This window comes from Dermacentor silvarum, chromosome 4, assembly GCF_013339745.2.
Source record: "Dermacentor silvarum isolate Dsil-2018 chromosome 4, BIME_Dsil_1.4, whole genome shotgun sequence".
Taxonomy (NCBI): domain Eukaryota; kingdom Metazoa; phylum Arthropoda; class Arachnida; order Ixodida; family Ixodidae; genus Dermacentor; species Dermacentor silvarum.
Window position 1 is genome coordinate 16,530,440 of NC_051157.2, and position 11,067 is coordinate 16,541,506.

Genomic DNA, 11,067 nt, shown 5'->3' on the forward strand with positions numbered 1-11,067 from the left:
TAATTCCGATTGCGACAGGTCCGGCATCCTATGACCAACTTGAGTATTGATTAAGATGTCTCATGTTTCCCAAGCTTCATACTTCCTAAGTGTCAGCCTTTTACGTGCGAGGAGTGCGTGGTGGTGTTCTGCCTACTTTGAAGGTAGGCTTCAGTACTTCCTTTCTATCTCTGTCATCTTTTCGTCCCCCTTTCCCCCGCACTGCTGACCGATGTTCAGGTGTCAGCCACCTGCTAGACAGTTAAGGTGTGATCAGCAGACTATTGTCTTCTCTGCCAACCAAATTATCGCTCTATCTCCCCCAAAGGCCCGACCACACGGAGCACGGGATATGCGTCTCGCTAAGCGTATAAATGAGTGTACGCGTCACCGAGTCCGTAAGCGCGTGAAGAAGGGAAGGGCTCGTAGCCGCACAATACAAATATACCTGGTAGCGAAGCTTCCATAGAAGCTCATACGTTCAAAACATGACAGTTCATAGGCGGTTCATGGGGCTTAGCGCCATCTGCGTGAGGAGGGAACACTTCCGGCGGAAGAAAAAATTGTCATATCCGTTAAAAACAGAAGTGACGTCATTTTATTTTCGGAGGTCTGCCATTAACCCTGTATATTCAAATGCCCCGCCATTCGACTTGACGGGCGTTCCGAGCTTTTAGCGCGGAAAGCGATGCAAGAAAAGGTGAGCTGTACGGGCGTCCGCATCGCATCCCTGCACAGAACATACTTTCTCTGGAGGCCCACGAATACTTTGGGCGTAGAGTGCTCGTCCTTTCGTCGTACGCCAAGCCCATCGGCCAACGCTGTCGCACGAAAACAACTAAAGTAAACAATTATCTGGCGGTCGCAACTCACTACTTTTGGCTGATGAGGATAAGAAAGAATGAAACTACCCGCGTCACCAAATTCAGACAAGCGTCGACAAGCAAAACAACATGTGTGGGGGGCGTACACTTCAAGAGCTGCATTGCATTGCAAGTGATAGCGGCGTCTATCGGTGGGCGCTCTCACGGCGGCAGCTGAAAAAAGGTATTTATTGATAATGATCAAGTAAAATAGAGGTATCTCTTCTTTTCTCGCCATGCGTATTATAAAATTGATAAGTAATTTTATTTTCGTTGAATGAATCTAACTGTCTCGCTTTAATTGAAAAAAAAAACGCTTTTTTCTTTCCCAATTTTTGTTCCCTCCAAACATCATCATCATCATCATCATCATCATCATCATCATCATCATCATCATCATCAGCCTATATTTATGTCCACTGCAGGACTAAGGCCTCTCCTTGCGATCTCCAATTACTCCTGTCTTGCGCTAGCGTATTCCAACTTGCGCCTGCAAATTTCCTAACTTCATCACCACACCTGGTTTTCTGGCGTCCTCGACTGCGCTTCCTTTCTCTTGGTATCCATTCCGTAACCCTAATGGTCCATCGGTTATCCATCCTACGCATTACATGGCGTGCCCAGCTCCATTTCTTCCGCTTAATGTCAACTACAATATCGGCTATCCCCGTTTGTTCTCTGATCCACACCGCTCTCTTCCTGTCTCTTAACGTTAGTCCTAAGATTTTTCGTTCCATCGCTCTTTGTGTGGTCCTTAACTTGTTCTCGAGCTTCTTTGTTAACCTCCAAGTTTCTGCCCCATATGTTAGCACCGGTAGAATGCAACGATTGTACACTTTTCTTTTCAACGACATTGCCAAGCTCCCTGTCAGGATTTGGCAATGCCTGCCGTACCCTCCAAACATAGTCACGCTTCAATTACAGGGCCACGATTTTGTAGCGATGCCTTCCGCTCGATTATATGCCACTCTTATCGTCCACCGTTCACGGCCGGCTGATCCCCTTGACAATGCGGGTGGGACGTCGCTCTGACCACTGACAATGCGCGAAAAAAGCGAAAAGGAATATCATCGGAGAAGGAATCGCTACAAAATCGCGGCCCTGCTCCCATAACCACCCTTGCTGATGTCGGTGACAATTCGTTCTGAACCGCTTTTCGCCCAAAGCTTCACGACCTATGTGGATCGACCTTGCACGATACGCGCAAAAGTGAGCGCTTCACTACGCGTAGCACAGTGTTGCTAGAATCACCTTCACAGGAAACGTTCGTTTTTGGGTTTGAAGAAAGAAATTTATTCTTAACTTGGGCAAAAGAGGCAATCGCGATAGAGAAATCTGATACCGATCTAGCTCGATTGAAATTTCATTGCAACTACCGGGCGTATGACACTCGTATAAAACTTTGAGCACTTGCCTGTTACGGCAGCGTTGGGCATCACATTTCTCTCCGTCTCGTCCAACAACCAAATGTGTTACGGTGCTTGTGCTTCACAAGTGCAGGCAGAGCCTAAACGGAGGCGATCAGCGGTACATTGTTGAAAGCGTCCATCATCTTTGCGCGACACGGAACCAGTGGTGACCCCCGCAGTCAGCAGGATTCCGAAGCAACATGTTTCCAAATTGGCGCAGGATGTTTACATGCCGGCCACGTGACGACGGCGCACAGGCTGCCACTTCCGTCACGTAGGCTCAAAATGACGCTCAAAAATTGGAGGACGTTTAAGCTTCGCCTTTAAGACTAGAACGCGATAGCGTTATCGGGACCCGTTCGCATCGCATCGTTCGCGTCCGGCAAGTAGGCTTCATTCAATGCAACACAGAACGTGGAAAAGCCAGCTTACAAAGACCAAGCTTACACCGATCCCCTTAAAGTCGGCTTCACTCTTAAAGACAAATACATTGCTGGGAAGACGTTTTTTGAGGGGCAATATAAGTCGTCGTATATTAAAATGTGAAGGCCCTAGGACCTTTTTTCATTATTTTATTAATTGTTTGCTATTGTCCCGACGCGCGCGCGTGTCCAAAACGCATTAGGCAGGCCAAGTCCCAATTTGACCTGCCGAGGATGTGAGCGCCATCTGGATAATATTTTGGCAAGTGGCCCACCCGAGCGCGTGGTAGCCTACCCGGTAGAAATTCTGCCAAAAGGGGTTTGTGTTTGAGTTTCCTCGTAACAGAATTATGTTTTCTCGTACATTCAAATAACAGTCCGAACGCCACCATGTCTGTAGGTTGTGCTTAAGTTGTACTTTACCATTTTTATGATGGATTTCACTGTGAGAAATTCAAAAAAATTTTTTTTCACTAACACCTTGCACCACGAAAAAAGGCCTGCGCGGTCGGGGTGGTTGCGGATGATTTTCTCCGCCGAGGACGCCGACATTCACGCCGGCGCCGACGCCGGATTTTCTGCGACACGGAGCCCTTCACGCTGTCGAGTTAAAAGCAAGCCTGCTTGACGCGCGCTATCGCATTAAAAGCAAGCCTGCTTGACGCGCGCGCGGGCTGCGCGTCTCTCCTCTCATGACGCGTACGACAAGCGCGCACGGCCTCGCAGACGCGTGACGCGTGTGGTTCGGCCAACCGCGCGCACATTTATTAGTTTGGGATCTTGCGCCGGTTTAATGTTCACCTGCCGCTAGGCGTCACTGGCGGATCCCGAAGGAGCGCCCTGGGGTGCCTGGGGTCCCGACGCAATCCCCCCCTCTTAGTTTCTCACTGAACGTTTCGGATGAGCAGTAACCCGCACCTTCAGGCTTCCCTGAATCCGGCCCTGGCAGGCGTTGTTGTTCTTTCATGCAATAATAATGTTATTGTACTTGCGTTTCTCCTCTTGTCTTTGTGAATTTGCGCAGTTCGAACTATAGCTGCGTCTATGTGTCTAAATATAGGGATGGATGGATGGATGAATGAAGTTGATGCGCAGTGGAAGCCGTGGGGAGGTAAGGGGCACCGAGGAAGAAGGTATGCCTCACTCGGCTCCTTACTCGTATTTACGCTTCCGGCGTGGTCTCGTTCTCACGCTCCCGATCTTGACTCCAAGCTGCTGTCGTTGTAGCGAATAAATAACGCTGTCACTTGACACGCCTGTTGCCTCATAAGTTCACAGTCCTTTAAGCTTTGCTCTCTTGAGAATCGAGAAGTGGCGCTGAATTTGTTGCACTTTAGACATAAGACTTCTGCGTTGCTCGAGGCTTATGCAGTTTATTAGCACTCGGTTTCTTTCTTGAGCTCTTGTCTTATGTACAGCATGAGAATAAGTTCATACAGCTCATAAAACAAACGTGCAGGATATTTTTGTTCCCATAAAAAAAGTTGTCGCAGTTTCACCTGAAAGGCGAAGCATCAATTGCGATAGCAAATTTGTAGAGAGCTATACGGAGTAATGATAGTAGCTTTATCAGCTGTATAAACTTGGACATGCAGCAGCACCGGCAACACGCAGAACTGTTGTCGACGCCGTCGGCGTTTTGCCCGCGTTCGCACAAAATGCGTGCGGCGTTGGTGAGTGTTGCCGGAGCCTCTGATATAAATAGGCACTTGGTGCCGCAGCTAAACGTCGCCTCCCTTCCCTCCCCCTCCCCCCCCCCCCCCCCACGGCATTTCGTGCGTCGGAAGAAGGCGCGTTTGCTCTACATATATGGTGATTGTAAAGGAGGAAAGAGACGCCTACTTCTGCAGCCCTTAAGGGAGCACGGCACAGAACGCGCGTTTGTTCTCCGCCGTGCGTTCACTCCCCGTGAAAGCGCGCGTCCCTCGCACCCTTTCACTCGCACATACAGCGTTCGGCGGCGCGCGGCGACGATTTCATCTCCATTGACGTCATACGGAACCTCAAGGCGACGGCGACGGCGACGCCGACGGCAGAAATCTGCTTTGGAGTGTCCATATAATTGCTATCGCAATAAAAAACTGTACAAATGAAGTCTGCATGCATAAATAATATGTTTAACATAGCAAAAAACGACCACCCCTTCCCCCTCGCCATCTGCAATAAAATAAGTTGAATAAAAATAAAAATAAAGGTGGCCTATTCGCAATTACTCATGACTTCTCTACAGCTATGAATTCTCGACAGCAAACAGATGCAATATTTATCGATTTCTCTAAGGCATTCGACCGCGTCCTACACTCGTTACTCATAGGAAAACTAGAATCATTTGGCGGCAATTCAAAAATTGTGTCTTGGATTGCAGCTTATCTCGCCCACCGCATGCAGTATGTCAGCTTTAATAATGCTGAATCTGACTGTGTTAAGGTGTTTTCTGGCGTACCACAGGGATCTGTACTAGGACCAACACTATTCCTAATTTACGTTAACGACATTTATACTTGCATGGAACCAGGTGTTACAATGAGACTCTCTGCAGTCGACAGTGTAATATACACTCTGGCTAATAAGGCGGAGGACCAAGGAAAGCTTAACAAATCCCGAGATAATATTGGCAACTGGTGTAATAGACATGACATGCAAATCAACACCGATAAAACAATGTGCATTACGGTTACTCATAGAAAAACACCTCTGCATTTTCAGTACACGCTTTTCAGTAGAGACATCAAACGGGTGAATACCGTAAAGTACTTGGGAGTCAGATTAACGCAGTCTTTAAAGTGGGATGTCCATATCGATCAAATTTATAGACGAGCATTCAAGCAACTAGGATTTTCAAGGAAAAAGCTAGTTAGTACGTCCGCCCAGGTGAAACCAACAGCGTACAAAACAATTCTTAGACCCATCTTAGAATATGCAGCAATAGTCTGGAACCTACACCAAAAACACTTGACCGACATGTTAGAAAAAAGCCAAAACGGGGCACTTAAGATTTGTTTATTCAAAGTATGCCAGAATAGAGAGCGTTACTACTTTCCGTATGCATTGCAAGCCCGTATCGCAACTCTGACTAGCCGGCGTAAGCTAGCCTCCCTAAAGTTTCTTTTCCTTCTTTCTCACAATTTAGTAAATATAAATAAGAACAAAAACTTGAAATCTGCGAACCGTCACTCGAGGAGAAAATTAATAACCACGAGAAATGTATACGCCCTTTCCTCCCACGCTGTAACACGTATTCATTCTTCCCTTCAGCTATCGAAATGTGGAATGACCTGCCGAATCACATCGTCAATGCGGAATCAGTTGACACATTTTTGTCAATTGCAGAACCTTATTTTGACTTACTGCATTAAGCCGCTAGTGTTCGGCACGCTCCGCCCCCTTCGCGCGCCAAGCGTAGCGGCGAAAGACCGGGCGCGAGGATGACGTCAATATAGGGGTCACGTGAGCCGTTCTATTCGAATCACGCTTGTCGCCGATACCTAAGATGACGTCACGATCGTCTTTGCCTTCAGAGCCCGTGAAACGACCCGCGGCGGTGACTAGATCTGGCCTGTTAAAATATGATTTTCGTATTCAGGGGGTGAAAAACTATACAAATTCGTTAAAAGCTTACTTTTTTTTTTTTTTGAAGAATGCTTCAGCTGCCCTGCAAGTGAGGGAGCTAGCTTAAGATAACTGATTTTTCTGCGTAGCGGCACCGACAAAGGTACAGTTGCAGATCTTTACCGCAAATGGCGAGAAAATGCATGCAGCGTTATAGAAATTGACATTATCTTGTGATTTCGGCGTTATATAGCGCAGAAAGAAGGATCTATTTCGAAAAGATGCTTAGTCAGGTTTTCTCTTCCCGGCTGTACTGCGTCCCGCAAGTGCATTCGACGTGTCCCGCCATCACCCTATGCAAATTTGAGGGCTTATTGCTACGTTATATTAACTGTCAATGAAGTCTGGCTCTCCAGCTTATTTCCCTGCTTACAGACCCATTAAAATAATATTGCGCTGCGTAGTGTTGAAAACTATTATCCCTCGAACAACCACGTGTCACCACGATATCTCGGACGATATGCGCTGACGGCGATATATTTCCCAGTTTTCCGCAAGATGGAGCCACTGCGCTAGGCAGAAACTTCGTAAGAATCACAGTTGAGGTCGCATTTTCCCCTTTCCACGGCGGGGAAGTGCCCGTTTTTCTTGGCTATACTAGTCCCTGAAGTATACAAATAAATCTGTACAAATATATGACGATGTGTAGAAATGAATGCATGTATGATGCTTATTGTTTATTCAATGCAAGGCACACCTTTGCTATTGTGCTAGAAAAATGGTGCGCTAAAGTTTAGGACAAAATTTCCATTTGGTCGCACTTCGATCCCTCCCACTCTATCTTGTGCAATGATATTCTGGTTTATTTTACTGAAAGAGAGGGATGGTGATGGATGGTCTTTGAAACATGGTCGAAGCAGCGCATTGTTTTTCTGTTTTTTTTTTTTTTTTTCCTGTGCACTGTTCACTCTGAAACCGTTATTCCGAACGGAACACGTTAGGCTGTACACGGTACGTCTCTAGCCGAGGTGTGCCTCCAGCCGATCTCCCCGTCCCGTACCCTCTCCTTCCCGTTCACTCCCTCGCGCCATGTGGCTTATGGTCTGTCGTAACATGCTGCCTCCAAGCAAACCCAGGTAAAATATTTTTGACCCACTTGACCCAATTTGACCCACTTGAAGTGGGTCATTGAACAGGCACCACTTGACAAGTGGGACCTTTTGGCAAGTTGAACCACCTGACCCATTTCACTTCAAGAATAGAAAGCATGTTTTTTTCAGCTGGAAGGTATTCCATTTCCAACTAGAAACCGTGTATTTCTCAGCTAGAAGGTACTTCAGCTGGGACCAACAGACATTCCAGCTAGAAATGTAAAGATCTCCCAGCTGAAACGTTCATTATTTCCAGCTAGAGACAGGAAATGTTCCTGTTAAATTTCCAGCTTTAAACCACAAACTGCTCTCGTTAGTGGTGAGCAATGCCCAGGTGAAATCCCAAGGTTGATGTTCACATCAAGCGGGATTCCTTTCATTGAGAACTCACGTGGATCTGAGCTGGCTGCTGTCACATGGCATCTAGTTGGTTTATGCTGAAATTTGCGGTAAAACCACCTGGTCCAATAAACTATACGCAGCCGAAGCAGCATAATATTGTTACGGGCCGCCTCCTTGCATTAAGGAAGAAGACGACGATCGCCGAAAAACGCTGCGCGTGTTCAGCCATCTTGGCCATCTCTGCCAACAATCCCTGTAGATAAATACTATCCCTTTTTCGTCCATTTGACGCCCCGTCACACATTGGTGGGAGGTGCTGGGTATTCTCGCCAGACGACGGAGCTCCGAAGCGGTCGGCGCTGCGGTGCGACCACCATGGCACACCAACCGGAAGCTGCTTCTGCGCCGCGGACACCGATTGTAGTCGTCCAACCCCGAGACCCTGGAATGTTCAATGGCACCGATGGTATCGACGTTGAGGAATGGCTCACGCTATACGAACGGGTGGGCGATTCCAACCACTGGGACCTGACAGTCATGCTGGCCAATGTGGTGTTTTATCTTAGTGGAACGGCGAAGTTGTGGTATGACAATCACGACGCCGACTTCGGAAGCTGGGATACATTCAAACAAAAGCTCCGTGACCTGTTCGGTAACGCCTCCAGTCGAAAAATCATTGCGAAGCAACAGCTGTCAACTCGCGCCCAGACGTCCACGGAATCGTATTTGTCTTACATACAGGATGTGCTGGCGCTGTGCCGTAAAGCTGACAGTAACATGTCAGAGTCTGACAAGGTTGGCCACGTCCTGAAAGGGATAGCGGACGACGCATTCAATCTGCTCATGTGCAGAAATTGTGCTACCGTCGATGCCATGATCGAGGAGTGTCAGCGCTTCGAGCAGGCTAAGAGCCGCCGTATTGAACGACCATTCGCCCGGCTTCCCAACACCACTGCAACGTCTTCGTGTGAAGAGCGGCCGCCATCTAACCTTTCACCGCCGTCGGCCGAATTGACGAGGATTGTCCGTCGTGAAATCGAGGCAATGGCTCCCGCTAGCCTCTTTACCAACTCTAATGCCGGCGACTCGAGCAAACCAGCGGTTTCGCTAGTCCAAGCCATCGTGCGAAACGAACTCGCGAATCTCGGGGTTCACGCTGCTTGCGCCGTTGTCAGCCCTACATCCGCTTCCGGGGCCCCGACATCGTTCCCTCGATATCCGCGGTTCGCTCCACGATCGCGAAACCCTGCTGATTGGCGAACTGAAGACGATCGGCCTATCTGCTTTCACTGCCGCCGTGTCGGGCACGTCGCTCGCTACTGTCACAACCGCTGGTCGTTCCCGCAACGTACTCCATCCTTTGGCCATGCTCGCCGCCTTGATCGCAGCCCTTTTGAGCCACTATCTGCAGCACACCCCTACAATCCTGACGCTGCCACGACATGGTCTAGCCGCTCGCCGTCACCTAGAGGTCACCAGTCGCGTTCGCAACCGTACCGCCGTCCGTCCTCCCGCTCCCCGCCCCCTCGCCGCGCCCCGTCGCCGAGCAACCGTGGCTCCTTCACTCCGGAAAACTAAACGATGCAGCGCCCGGAGGTAACGCTGCATCTACGACTCTGCCCGAAAACCCTCTAGTTACTCTGCCGACTCGACGCTGTGTGTTGGACGTTGACGTTGATGGCGTGACGATTTCTGCACTTGTCGACACCGGGGCTTATATTTCCGTCATGAGCTCTGGTCTTCGCCGTCGCCTAAAGAAGGTGGTCACACCTGCTGTTTCCCACGTTGTAAGAGTGGCCGATGGAGGAACTCCCACCATCCTTGGCATGTGCACCGCCCGCGTCACAATCGCCAGTCACCCAACTACTGTTTTATTTGCCGTTCTTGAACAATGCCCGTACGACGTTATTCTTGGTCTGGACTTTCTCGCGACTCATTCTGCCCTAATTGACTGTGCAACTGGCCTCCTGCAGCTCGAACTACCTCACCTAGCCGATGCCCCAACCACCCCTTCGGCACGTCTCTGCTCTCTCGACTATGTGCGCATGCCCCCGCAAGCCGCCATATATATCGCCATGGTCTCGAGCCCTCCTGTCGCTGATGGCGATTACGTGCTATCCCCGGTAACGGACGTTCTGCTCGCCAAGAACGTCGCCATGCCTAACACCCTCGTGACCGTCACCGGCAACCGCATCGCCATTCCTATTTTAAACTTCAGCGCCTCTCCTCAACTGATTCCGGCAGGCATGTCACTCGCCGCCATCACTGCTGCCGAAGACTGCGAGATTTGTGCGTTGGATCCCACCCGTTCCTCCAGTTCGTCCTTCTTTTGCACCACAACCAGTTCGCCGCGCGATGTCTTTGTCAGAATGATCTCTGATGACCTTCCTTCTGATCAAGCTACTGACCTTCGCCGCCTCCTGGAGTCTTACCACGACATTTTCGACTTCGACGATCGTGCTCTGAGCCAAACGTCTGTTGTCCAACATCGCATCGACACGGGGAACGCAAGCCCTATCCGTCGCCGTCCCTATCGTGTCTCCCTCGCCGAACGTCGTGTGATCCAAGGCGAAGTTGACAAAATGCTCACAAAAGGCGTTATCGAACCTTCTTCCAGTCCGTGGGCGTCCCCTGTGGTGCTAGTAAAAAAGAAAGACGGCAGCTGGCGCTTTTGTGTTGACTACCGACACTTGAACAACATCACACGCAAGGGCGTCTACCCTCTGCCCCGAATCGATGACGCCTTGCACTGCCTCCACGGCGCCACGTACTTTTCCTCCATCGACCTACGCTCCGGATACTGGCAGATTACCGTTGATGCCATGGACCGTGAAAAGACTGCGTTCGTCACACCGGATGGACTTTACCAATTCAAGGTTATGCCTTTTGGATTGTGTAATGCCCCCGCGACCTTCGAGCGAATGATGGATTCTCTCCTTCGGGGCTATAAGTGGTCTACGTGTTTGTTATCTAGATGACGTGATTGTATTTTCGCCTACTTTTGAGGACCACCTAGCCCGCCTGTCGGCCATTCTTGATGTGTTTCGCCGCGCTGGCCTATAACTCAACTCCTCCAAGTGTCGTTTCGCTCGGCGTCACATCACCGTTCTCGGGCACCTTGTTAGTGCTAGCGGTGTCCAACCTGACCCCGACAAGGTGCGTGCCGTCCGAGACTTTCCTGTTCCTCGCTCAGTTAGCGATGTACGGAGCTTTGTCGGCTTGTGTTCCTACTTCCGCCGCTTCGTCAGGAATTTTGCCGACATTGCCCGGCCGCTTACTGACCTACTCAAGAAGGACATCTCTTTTTCCTGGGGTCGTGCACAAGCTGCCGCATTCACCACCCTTGTCAGGT

General features: G+C 49.6%; 1 protein-coding gene across 3 annotated transcripts in view; it reads left to right on the forward strand.

The window, feature by feature from the left end:
- Positions 1 to 11,067, forward strand: part of LOC119449527 (glutamine synthetase, mitochondrial-like) — a 50,013-nt gene that overhangs the window by 24,282 nt on the left and 14,664 nt on the right. The window lies entirely within an intron of this gene.